Source organism: Anabrus simplex, chromosome X, assembly GCF_040414725.1.
Source record: "Anabrus simplex isolate iqAnaSimp1 chromosome X, ASM4041472v1, whole genome shotgun sequence".
Taxonomy (NCBI): Eukaryota; Metazoa; Arthropoda; class Insecta; order Orthoptera; family Tettigoniidae; genus Anabrus; species Anabrus simplex.
In genome coordinates, this window is record NC_090279.1 from 174,627,418 (window position 1) to 174,641,495 (window position 14,078).

Here is a 14,078-nt window from a genome sequence, read left to right on the forward strand (position 1 = left end):
TGTTGGCTAAACGATAAGTCGTATCATAAAACGGATGGCACAGTCTCGTTCAATTTAGAGTGATCTACAACTTTGGTCCTATGACTTATTGTCGTATCTCTCTCGCTTATACGTTAGATTTGGCTGTATTTCTGGATTGTTCGTAAATTTGGTAATTTTTACTCGTATATTTCATTGTTTGACACACTTATCGGAAAGACAGTATCATCAAGTTTTGTCCGTACCTTGGCACGATCAATGACCATATGTGGACTAAATTTCATGATTCTAACTTATACATAAGTATTCAAAAAATTATTAAAATATTAAAAATGTACTCAAATTTCACCCTATTCAAAGTTTCGAGCTCAATTCGACCCATAAATATGGGAGATACGAGTAAATACTTTAGAACAAAACATGTAGAAGGATAAAAAGGGCGTGTAATAGCGCAAACCATCTGTTAAGATAATGTACCGTGCCGGAGTAGTGAATCTAGAAGTGGAGGTCTGCACTTTAATCAATTTAATGAAATCTCAATTACGGCGTGTAAAGTAATTTATTTCGAAATCCGTATACGATCTAAAAACAACCGTAGCGAAGCACGGGCACATTTGCTAGTATTACATAAATTATTACAAAACAAATCACATCTCAACATTACTCCTGAAATCACAAAATTATCTACTTTATACAACAGCTTTTCACAGAAATAAATAATGGTTGTCTTTTCGAATGCCTCATTTCATGAAGATTCACTTTCTTGTCAATTCTGCGTAGAACGTCTGGGGTTCAGCTCCACAAAACCATTAAAGCCCGCCAATCTCGTCACTTCTCTTGTGTAATTGGCAAATCACCTAAAATGTAACAAAAATGCAAAGTCGTGCCTGAAGGTCATATGAACTTACAACGTACAATAAAGGGACAGCCTTACCATTATATGCTCTGTCAGGGTACAGGAATTCTCCCCCTGATAGTTGTGCATTCATAGTGCGCTTCCTTCACAGGGAATGTATCACAGGAGAGTACCAGGGACCATTGTAAGTGTCCCTATGAAATATCATTCCTTGATGGTTCTTCTCTATTCGCAACTCCCTGATGGACCTTGATTGAATGGAGCACTTTTTCAGGTAGAATGATTCTAGGAATATGGTCCAGTCTCGTACCATCGAATAGTCAATTTCATTAACTCGAAATGGTGTTGGTTTTGATCGTGAACTCCTGATTACATGTTCCAGTCTTCAGGCATTTCGGTTTGTGTTTTTGTGTTTATTAGTCTCATATTTTTATCACATTACAGGTAGGAATGACTTCGAATCGGGAATGTGACGCGAACACGAACAGACTTTATCCTCTTCTTTTCATGCACCATGTGATGGAGAGATCTTATCAAGGTGTAATTCTTGTTTTGGCCACTGCACGAGTCACAAAACAGTTCACGGTGTTTAACATAAGCAGATAATTCAACTTGAAGATAGTGGTCCAAAAATTATACTACTTCGTTAGCATCTTTTCTAGCTGTAACTTCTGTGTACGTGTAGAAAACTGATTTTGAATCCGAGAGCCGGTGAGTATTGAATCAGTAGAATGACAACTTGCGCTTTTAGTACACTATATAAGATGAAATGTTCAGCTAAGGAAGATTCTTCTGGTAGTCCATCACTAATCTCTCATCTCTTCCGACTTCCTGCCTCAGATTTTGGATTTGCATTTTCGCTGATAAGATATCTGTAGATACTTTTATAAGATGTACTTTTTGGTCGACTTCTAAACATTTAAATTTCCTTTCAATTTCAGTCTTCTTGTCCACCTGTTCCAATGAAAGGTTGTTTAATTAAGTGCTTAATGCTTTTAATTTTACTTCATACTCGTCGCAGGTACTGCATGTGTCCGATCTTGAGTAGCCAAATGATGTAATAAAGTCAGTATAAAATATAGTTCTGTAGGTTTCCTAACTCACTCGATTCTCATTGAACATCTCGCAATACATTTCATATATTTTATTTATATTAAGATAATGAAGAAAGTAAACTTTAGATGTTTCATCAGCTGAGTAGTGGCTTTTTAGGCCCTTGAAGGACTTGACATGCTCGCAAAGTATGTCATGAATGTCCGCTGAAATTTATGTGGTCGATTTCTCTACTTGCCTTTGCCATCCTTAGGTGTTAACCCATTAAATTTCAAAGAATGCTGAATAGTTTGCATCGTTTTTTCTTTATTCCGTGAAGGAATAATAAGGCTTTCTGACATACCTCTAAACATCAGCATCGTGGCATTCTGCTTCATCCTCGTTCTTCCTACTCCTTCGTCGTGTTATCCACTGAACTGCAATCAGGCACGTCTGTTTGTGTATTCCAGTCATCCAACTCATTTAAATCACGAATAGTTCTCTGTATGTCACAAGCTTGTAACTTACTTCGCAGCCTCATTCCTCACCAGTTTCATAACTCTGAGCTCTTAATTATTTTCAAGCAGCAAGAACACGTCCACACTTCTTTCTCTTCCTGTTATGTTATTATCGTTATTTTAAGTTATTTGAAATACTTTCGATCGTTACTTATGGCGCACCCTGTACAACGTGCGTTCATTAAATTATTGAACTCCTGTACGTATTGAATAAGTAAAGTGAAAGCTTACAGGACCTTACTTGTTTTAGTACTTTCTTAGCCTCTGATCCCTTCAATTTCAAAGAGAATCTTCTAATCCACAGTCAGTGCAAAAATGTATAAATAAAATGTTTCCTTCTTTTACTGTTTCAGGCAGATGATAGCCGTCCATATACAGTAAGTACAATTCACCAATTACAATAAAAGTCATAGACTACACAATAAGTTAAGGTATGCCACCAAAGAAACTGATTTCTGAGCTGAATCATAAGGTTACCAATACATCAGATCAACTTATACTTACTCTACAAATTAATATTTATATACAATATTCCCCCTTTTTAAAGGGGTCTCAGTCGGTACACATGAGGTATCCATTCATGTGTACAGGCATGACATTATAGGACATTTATTAGAGTCTCACATTTTTGGCAGTATAAAGATAGGCACATGGCAAATGGCACATGAATCCACACAAAATTTACATTTATTATATCACAAAGAGTTACCATTGCTTAATTAAAATGTCATGGCTGTTAATTAATTTCTTGTCTTTGAAATCTCACTTGTACACATTTTTAATTTATGATGTGAAAAAGAACGACGATTGCTTCCCTCTGGAATTCCAGGCACATATTACGAACTGAAAATCAAATTAAAGTGCCATTAATTGGATAATTAATTAAATAAAATATTAAGTTCGCTGAAGCTTCAAAACATCGCAAAGAGTGAACTGTAATTCTCATGTGAAACATGAATGATATTTTGAAAGCTACTACGCACAGATTGTAGGTACAAAATAGACTACAATCATGATATTTTTAAAGTGCTTTTTGTAGGGAAATTTCAAATTCGGCTATTCAAATTTTCTGAAATTTGTTTGGATATTTCATGGCCTATTTTTCATAAATAAAGAGCTGCATTCCTGATTTTAGTTCACGATTAAGACAATTACACATCAAAATAGTGTGCCAAAATACAAAGGTCTCTCATTAGTAGCTGGTGAGATACAGGACTTATATTATTTGCTTTATATTGCTCTTCTGTAAATGTGCATATTTTTTTAGAATATAAAGTTTGCTGTCACTGTAGCCATTAATCACAGGTAAACGAAATTCGGAGCACTGCTTTAGATTTCTATTTTCTATGTTTGAATATAGCTCTTTATTTAGGTAAGTAAGTGATACAAAACTTTCGACAAAAATTATGAATATTTCTCTAACAATATTTTAACTTTTCTTTAAAAAATATTTTAACATATGTAACGACTGTAGTCCACTTTGAACTTACATGATATGAATAGTATCTGTAAAAAATAGTCATGTCAGTGGAGTAGTTTCAGAATTTACCATTAGCTTGGAATGAATTTTCAGTCACAGTCAACATTGCAAAGAAGAATTTGTCATGAAGTATAACCAGTAACTAATAAGCTAAAACAGTATACAACGTTGATTATTTGCACATGATAATTTTTGTCGACCTGAAATAATTACTTCTGTCCGAAATATTATGTCAAATGTTGTGATTTTCTACTAATTTACTGTGAACAAAGCAGTCAGTCCCACTCTCGTGTATGCTTTTCAGACCGCTGAAATTAGAAAAGTACCGCTTAGCTTCCTGAAAACCGCCGACAAAATGGTAAAGAGCTCCCTAAAGGAAATTTTGCAATTACCCACGGATACACCCGATAGTTCTCTGTATTCTGATTTAAGATTCAAAGGCCTCGGACTTTTCAAAGCAACCTGGGAAGTACACCTGCAACAAATAAGCGCATGCAACGCTCTTCGCCGAGCCAGGAATAGCTACGTTTTGAAGATGCGTGATCTGACATCCGAAACGACGCATTGTCTACAGGCCCTCAACATCACAGATATTAACCGATTCTCCAATAAAGGCAGTGACCTTCCAAATCCAAGAAAAATACGCCAAGAACTAAGAAGTCGTGAAATGGCAACTTGGTGCTCTTTGCCTCAGAAGGGGATCGGTGTAGAGTTGTATAAAGAGTACACACCGGCCAATAATTGGATTAGGCATCACCAGGGACTTTCTTGTAGCGAATGGCGAGAGGCAATCAAGATGACATCGAATGTTTCTGCAGTACGAACTATCCCGGGCAGAACTCAGGACGGAAACCTCTGTCGCAGATGCGTCAGAGAGAAAGAAACACTGGCTCACGTCCTGGGTTCTTGCCCCTACAGCGAAGTACTGAGAAACTCACGTCACCACAAGATAGGATCACTGATCGCAGAAGAACTCCGTAGCAAAAACTTCCGTGTATATGAAGAACTCCACGGTTTGTCTACGACAGGGAGCACAAGACGAATTGACATAATTGCCTTTAAAGATAACGACACGAAAGGCTTCATTATCGATCCGACTATCCGATTCGAGCACCATGTCGGCCAGTCTACTGAAGTTCATCTTGAAAAACAGAACATCTACGCGCCCACCATTCCGTTCTACAAAAATAAATACCAGCTGAATGAAGTAGAGATTATCGGCCTAATGATTGGTGCTCGTGGCACAATACCTGCCTTGTTCGTAGAATTCTGGAAAAAGTTCGACCTGCCCATCAACAGCATTGAAAGAATAGTTACCACCATACGTGGATCTGTACAAATCCTGAAATCTCACCTGTTCGGACCTCCATAATCTAAGAAATCCTTATTATCACTATATTTCTATGTGATAAAAACTTTCTCTATCCTGATATGCTTTACTTTGTCCATTGTGGCAACCCGTAATTGCGGGAAGTCGTTGATTCGTTCAATAAATATATATATATGCAATTATCATCAAAATCTAATTCACATCCCATGTGGATACGCACAACAAAAATAATATTTAGAGGTTCACTTGATCCTGATACAACGCGCTCATTAACGCATTGTGCGATTATATATATATAGAAAATGTACGGCGACATATTTCTAGCCTCTCCTTACTTTGGTACTTGGTCCTACCCATCTTGTGCTTCCATTCATGTGCTATATTTTTACGGTTTGAAAGAGTATTTTCCAGCACACCGTCACAAGAGTTATAAATATATTTCTTTATTGTTTCAGGGACCGTGGGAATTTGACTACGTAAGTATACAACGCCAATTACAATAAAAACTACAGGCATCACATATTCATAGAATATATGGCAGGACACGCAAGAAACAATATTCAGAATGGAATCAGAATGTCAACAGTACTCTGTTCCTTATAAAAATAAACGACAGGCAGTTAAATTCTGCTTAGGGCTTAGACAGAGCAGCTTCAGATCTTAAGGATTGATAGGAATGCTGGGGAACCGAGGTCTAACCAACAAGGTACATTCAGTAAGTGCCCGATGACAGTGGTATAAGAACAAATACCATGGAACGTTCAGCTGTACACAATGCTTATTGCACACAATTTAACTGGCCTTAACAGTAATTATACAAGTTTATGGTCCTAGATACATTCGATTACGACAGGTTACTCAGCTATGAATAATTATTATTCACCTGTGCTTCCTACACGTATGCTTAAGCATGCTCGACCTTATGCATTTACGTAGTCTTTTCTTACATAATTTTAAAGTGCTTGGAAATGTATGGTTCGAGTACCCCACGGTGTAAATTATTCCAATCCATAATTTCCCTTTCTGAGACCGAATACGTGCCCCTGTTATTCCTCTTCAGTTTCAAATTTATCCAAATTTTATGACTTTCCCACTTTCGAAACCTCAACTCAAGCTTATTCGTTTACTAACATCACTAAACGCATATACCCACTGGCGGTCTGAAACATACCATTTGGTTGTCTAGACATTTATGTATTAGTAAAAAAAATAGATATCCACTTACCCAGTCATCGCTATACCTCACAACACCCCTTTTGCCTTTACAGGATCAAATCAAGCTTCACCTATTCTCATACCCTTAGTTTTATTCTCAAGGAATTCAGCTACCCATTAGAAAATTGTTTCTTTTTGTTCTGTTACCGTATACTGTAGGTGGACATTTTCACCCATTTTCCTGGGGAGCAAAACGTCTATATTCATAAAACACTAATGTGTATGTTTCACAAAACCCCAGCCCTTAAACCAGACGGATTTAAATGTGAGGTTTGTACCAAAATCTTCCAATCGTCTCAGTTGTACAGGAAAGATCTTGCATTTATTGATAAGCGAACGGAAATATATTTATTTTATATAATGCATCTATACTAATATAATAAAGAGAGAGTGCGAATTTTGTGAGTTTGTGTATATCTGGAGGGTAATCGCAGGAACTACTGCACTGATACTAAATAATTTTAAATGTAAATGCACATTATCCCTGAGGGATATGGGCTGTATTTAATTTTCAAACCAATTAGAGGGAGGCTGTGGGGGATATATATAAAAATGCTAGGCTAATATTGGTGAAGTATCGATTTTGTCGTACAAGGACGAGACAAATCTCATTTTAAGCTCAATGACACAAAGAACAAAACTCGGTAAAATCTGCGGGCCCGACAACCATTTTTAAGGCCATAAAACCAGCCGTTAGGGATGTATTGGCACCACACTACCCCTGCTCTAGGAATACGATAAAGAAATGAACTGCCGTAACCATGGCAACGTCAGCTCTAAGATTCAACAGTAGCGAAATTATGATGTACGTTTGGGCATAGCTGCCAACCAAAATTGGTACACATATGACTTACAATCTGGGAAAAATAAACTGTTGTGTAAGACACTCATAGGACTCCTCTAGGCGGGGTTGGATAGGGGGTGAAGTATAAAAGTAATAGGAAACGACCTATATTAATACAGAATCCATAGATTTTGGGGTCGCTGAGGTGTGTACTCACACTCCAGATATAATTTAAGTCCAGGATCAGCGCCATTGGCACGGCGGTGAGAAGGGGAGAATAAGAATATATCCAAAATGATCGAGATTACTGTTGAAAGTACAGTATATATATATATATGTACCAGCATAACTCTTAATCAAATTTGGTACACATACGAATAACTATCTGAAACAACAAGTGACTTTTGGGGGCAAGAAACTTCTAGCACCCAGATATTAATGTCGAATCCATAGTTTCCAAGGTCCTCGAGAGGAAATGTGACAATCTGGATAACGTTTAATTTATAGATCAGCCCAGTCGGAATGTCCAATATGACCAAGATTACGTGTGAATGCGTGTATGCTCAAGCATACGTTTGCCATCAAGTCGTAACAGTTGTACGACCGAGCTTGGCCTGGTCTATCGTGTTGTGTTGAGTGTAATCAGCAGTAAGGTAACGTAGTGAGCGCTTCAAAACTTAGCCAGATAGGTTAAGAGGGGCTGTCTTGGGGAGAGGGGTATGACAATCCGTGGTTCGTCTTATTTACTGACCTGTGATTGAGTGTCCGGGAATATTTGGCCGATGCTTCGTTTGGTGCGGTTTGACGTTCTTATGGAAATAAGAACTCATAATTTTTTAACGTATAAGGCATGCACAATACACCGGGATATTTACGATTAAATGGTACTTGATACCAATGATACTACATCATATATCGTATGCAAAGGAGCTTAATAAATCAGAAATAAATTCACCCCTGATGTGGATGTGGGGAGAAATTGAAGGGGGGAGTGGGGAGGCGGATTTCCACATGCGAGATTTCTCGCCCGGGTACGCTAGGTTCACATAGGAAACAGTACCCACCTGGAATGGAATCGTCACACCTGGAGCACGGCCAATGAACTAAAATGTACACAAGCCAATTTTTGTATGCCATACCACGTTACTATAGTCGCTTATGTCGCTTTATGCAATTGGCGATATACTGTGTATAAAATCCTTTTAACAAGATGTAGACATGAATCTCATAAGCTCATTGAAGATGGAGACTCTAAGAAAATCTTTTCCCTTAAGCCTTACATCATGCAATATTTTCATAGAAATTTAAGACACAATGAAACCTACATCAATGGTCCATCAAGACGATAAATTTTCTCTGGATTCAAATGATTTTCCCATAAAGTCTTATCCCCCCTTCAGCGGCCACCTCACACCGCGGTCAGCGACCAGACGCATTTCACAAATTGACCTGAATTATAACGCTCTTTTTTCAGTCCTGAGACAGACACAGTATTATATCGGACCGTTTTCTCATCTGCCCATCAAAGCTGTATGCTGTAATATAAATACTTTACTTCGGTCTTGTTCCACCTTCATTATAGCACAGCAATAAACAATGTTGTAACTTGAGTGGGACAATAAATGAGGTACTTTACTTGAAAAAGCCCGCAATAGCGAACACATATAAAGATACTTTTGGTTAGGATAATGTTTGGAAAACTGTAGTTCTCTTACAGTATCTCTTTTCTCCAGTATTGCGAGAATACGACCACGCCAATGGCGTATACTGAGGCTACTGCGGCTTTTGGTGAAGCTGAATTAAATATATTGCGTCGACAAATATATTGCCAAAATTTCCGTACTCTACATTCCTTACATCAACGTGTTCGGATATTTTTTCCGTCATTGTAGATAATAGAGTGCTAGTATTTCACTCCCGTTTACTTCTACTGTACATCCTTGTAGTTAGACACTGCAGGGCTGCTGTTATTGGAGCTATATAGTATTCTTTCTGTAGATAGATCTGCTAAAATTAAATGCAATATATCATGTTTAGTGTCCTCATTTGTTGGTTGGTTAGAATCGAACCCATGATCATGGGTAGGACATCACCATTGATCTGCGCAGAGAGGATATGAACCAGCGAACAATGAGCATGACCGCTGTAAATTTGAAATTGTGTATTTATCATTAATAATAATAATAATAATAATAATAATAATAATAATAATAATAATAATAACAATAATAATAATAACAGTATATGGCATCTGTATAGGCTTGGTGGTGAACTAATGAGGATTAAGTGAATGGCGAAGACGTAAATACATTAGGCAGCAAGAAGCAAAGCTCTGTGAGTGCACAGAAACAGTTTTTTTTTTTTTTTTTTCAGGAAACACGAAAAACGTTTCACTTCATTTGGCTGGCAGATATTCAAAACTCCTTTTCATCATAGATTTACATTCACTTACGGGCTATTTTTCTGACAATCTTTAAAATTACTTTTTTTAGTTATTACCTAAAATGGTTTGGATTCACCGAGTTTTGCTCCTGTTTCATGGATTAGATAGGTTTGCTTCTGAAGAGATATTATCATAACATAACTGGAAAGAAGATGCCTTAATGCTGGTTCAAAGGAAAAAAGAAATTATTCAGTGACTACAAGTAAGTATGATTAAAAAGTATATGACATGAAATGAAAGTCTGCAAGAAGTAAATAGGCCGCAACCTTGCAAGACCTGTACTGTTCCATCGAAATTACACAGGCAACTCATTGTCTTCTGGATGAATTTCAAACTCTTGAATCCTCCCCTGCATTGTTCACAGCTGTTTGAGAATCTATCAGATTTTTAAAGACAGCAAGATCTTCGTTGTCTTCCCAAGTCTCCCATAAATGTTTTCTAAGCATAAAATCAATGTCTCCAACTTTCACTTCCTTTAAGGCTCTTCCAATTTGGATAACATTCAGCTTCATAGACGAGTAGGCTTTGCCTCGTCTCCATTCACCAACGTACATTCTGTAGGCCACTTCACCTCTTAATAGTGCGTTTCCGTGTTTATTCACGGTGATCAGAACATTTTTATAAGATCAAATTTGAAGTGCCACTGACCACAGTGCTCGATGATATCAGCAACAGCGTATTCCAAACACAGATTTTCGACATCTGTTCCCAGTTGGAAAACTATTCCGCAGTCCTTGAATACTTCATGGTACTCATTCGGTAATATAACCGTAAATTTCGACCTGAGAACTTTTTCTATTCGACCAAGAATGTCCAACCATTGGATAGAAGATTTCCGCCCGTGTCACACTGACAGGAGCTTCTTGTGCTAGCCAAAAGTACAGCATACCCAACATTGTCTGGTTCTTGATTTGCCCCCCACAGCTGTCCGACATTAGGCGGATGGTGAGGATGCCATTCAGATCTGTTGATGTTAACCTGTGATGCACACAGGACACAATTTCATTAGATCCCTTTGTAAAATCGATTCCTTCCGACGTGTAAATATGCGTATTTCCCTGGTTTTGCCGCGCACCTGATGAGCCATGGCAGATCGTAAAATTGTACACACACATTTGACGTGTATAATGAGCACATTGATCTTAGGCAATCTGAAGTTTTTCTGGTAATCAAATGTAGAGGTTATTTCACCATTGACCTCAACTTTCAGTTCATCATAAACAGCTTTTGCCTTAGCTTTGTGTAAAGCAAGTTGTGTTGTCAGTTCCTGTTTCTTCACCTCATCTCCACCTGATCGTATTTGTTGTTACTCTAAACTGATGCACACTGAGCAGCAATGAGTTGCTGGGGAAGATAAACTAATACTATAATCAGATACAAAGATAGATCTAAAACCTCGTACGTAACGTTATCCACAGTTTTCTCTGGAACTTAATGAAATATTTTCCAGAGTTTTGAAATCGATCATTGACTGGACGTAAACAGTCCACGGCAATAGTGTGACTGAACTGGTTTCAGCCTCTCGATAAACTCCTCGACAGCTCCCCTCACTCTGTCTCCACCTCTTCTGTCAACTGGAACATCTCCTGTCTCTAAGTACTGCTTACAAACTCTCTGTAATCTTGCTGTTGATACACCGAGAACACTGATGAACATCTTCTGGCACACACGCAATTGCCCAGTTTAGTTAGCTACTTTCAGATGTGGTACCTAATGGAAGTACTTATGTTTCTCCTGGAGTCCGCTGTTTCTACCCGACGCCGCGTCGGTGATTCAACTGCAACGTGTCCTGTTGAATTTTGTCCGGGACTTTATAAAAGGCTTGATGTGCTCTGCTTATATCATGCATTGATAATGTTCACACTGGTATGCTTATGAAGCCCCATGCTTGCAGTGAGATCAAACCGGAAACCCACTTGAAGAATGTCTAGAAAAGAGCAGTTCCAATAAGGAGAAAACCTAGATAGTTAATTCAGATATTCATGTACAACATTTTCCGAAACACATGATTACCAAATGCTTGATTTAATATGAAGTTAACAGATAACTCTGATAAATGGAGTTCTCAATATTTCGAAGCAGTGGAATAGCACCAAATACTGCAATTGATGATTTAACCTTACCTCATACGTTTTTCTTTGTTTCTCTTTCAGTCAGTAGGATTTGCTTACAGTTTTCCCTCTTCGAATTGCTTGTACACGTGTTCCGTCAGTAACATCCAATATTATGGAGGAAATGATGACTCAAAAACACCGCAAACTTTCTTAATCCATTCACAAACAAGCCAAGAAAAAGTCGCGGCAAATTCACTCGTTAACAACTGGACTGTGTCTTCTTGTTTCACGACTGTGTGCAGTAGGGCTAACTTGACACAAGCTCAGGACTACCGTCCATGGAGAAAAAAGCTTGGAAAATAGCATTATTCAAACGTAGGGCACAGTGTGTATTAAGTTAGTTTTGCACCTGAAAACCAACTCAAGTAATGGCTACACCAAGGATACACCAAGTTCTGCTTCTTTATAATGAAATGGAATAACTCAGTTTTGCTTTGCAAACGAAAGTGAATGCACACACTTTTGCACCTGTAGGCTGTTTTGAGGAGCGATTTAAAGCAGATTAAAGCAGTTTTACTTGAGTTATAAGGACCTAATCAACAGACGACAGCATAGAGAACAAACTGGTGGCAACAACTCATTTTTGGGAGAAAGTGAATTAACTGCATTTTGCATCTGGACGCCTCATATAGTCCCAATGTCAGGGGAATTAACAGTACAGAGGGTTGTAGATTCTGAGAATCGGACTAAAGACAAGCATTCTATCCATGGCAGTAGCTTGTGAAGCAGCCTTGACAACACAGCAGTCTTCTGCGTTGCTATTGGCTGCAGCTCAAAACGCTAAGGATTAACGCCACTAAACCAACCTTCGAGAACGGGTAGCATAAGCCTAGTGGTAGGTCACATTTTTATCCTAGCATACGCCACAGGACCTCGCATCTGAATAAAATGTTATTATCGTTTGAGACTTGTGGACTGAAAAGATATTTGATAATACTACAATACAAACCACACTAAAATGTAGGTGATATTGTCCAGTACAGTACTAATATACCCAGTAGAGTACTGTATCCTTATTGTTCAGTATAGGCGCACACCGGGGTTTTATTGTAATTTACATCTATTAAACATAATGCTGATTTTAATATACGGTATGCTCTACTATTAATTAATTTATGTAATTGTATAATTAGTTATTAATTTATTAATTCATTTACTTAAGAGTTATTTAATGATTTACTTATTTACTCATTTATTTATTTATTTATTTACAATTTATTAATATTATAATTGTTCTCCTTTCTAGGGTGGGTAGCGAGAATTGATCCAGTGCTCTTGTAAGAAACAGAATGATTTAAAGAATGATCTACTAATTTCGCACAACATTTCTATACCTATCAACATAATGATTTACATTTTATATTCGCACTGGATAGAAGCACTGCTTGTATAACTGTTCAATATTACAGAAAAGTTTGCTTACATTCACCAAGAATAAACAAGAATTTAAAAAATATCTATGATCATATTATTACCTTATTTTCCTTGTTTACCTAATACTACGGTGTTAGGGGATAGGCGATAAATCGAGCGCTTGGAGCATTTGCAGTAAATATAATGTCACCCAGTTCCCTTGTCTGACATGCGGCACTTAAACGCAATGGTACAGGCCTCAATGAGCTACTGCTACCACTCAAGTTTCGTTATAGTTTTCTCTGCCTGCTTGTTGCATAAAATAACAATGACCGCTTATATTATTTGTAACAATATAATGAAGTGCTTACCTTATATTAATCAGGATATAATCCCCAGTCTGAAAGACTTGGACTTTGCCGTGACCTTAATTCACATTTTGGAGTAGACTGTTAGCATAATTGTCTCACGCGCTATAATTACAGTAATGAGTTATTCTGGCGATTGCTTCGTCTTTGTGTTTAATGCATGGAGACGTAAGACTATAGTTTTATAGAAGTTGGGACACAGTTTCTTCGCACACACTTGCCAGCGTACCCTGTCTATGCTCCCCTTCAAGAAAGTTTCAGTTACCGATACCAATTTATAGAAGCATTCTTTGTGTAACAACTCAATAAAATCGTTTCTGGAATATGAGAAAATGCGTTGTGTCAGGGGGGTAGAGGACATCTGCATACCCATTTTCTAGAGCCTTTTGTCACAAATCCCATTCTTCTTCATCTTCTTCTTCTTCTTCTTCTTCTTCTTCTTCTTATCGTCCCTTCTCCATTACTGAAAGTTGGCCACAATCACAGCGAAGTCGGTACGATGTTCGGCTGTCCTCATCAGTCAATTCGAATCTAGTCCCGTCTAATCCCGTAAGTTCCTCTGCCAACAGTGTTTTCTTCGACTGCAATCCCTACATCCATCACTTT

The 14,078-nt window shown here is 37.8% G+C and overlaps 1 long non-coding RNA gene across 1 annotated transcript in view; it reads left to right on the forward strand.

The window, feature by feature from the left end:
* LOC136886375 (uncharacterized) overlaps window positions 1-13,207 on the forward strand; it is a 29,831-nt gene extending 16,624 nt beyond the window's left edge. The window contains exons 3-5 of the long non-coding RNA XR_010861784.2: window positions 2,739-2,762; window positions 5,651-5,671; window positions 12,998-13,207. This is a non-coding gene — a long non-coding RNA (uncharacterized lncRNA). The remainder of the gene's footprint in view (window positions 1-2,738; window positions 2,763-5,650; window positions 5,672-12,997) is intronic.
* The last annotated feature ends 871 nt before the right edge of the window (window positions 13,208-14,078 follow it).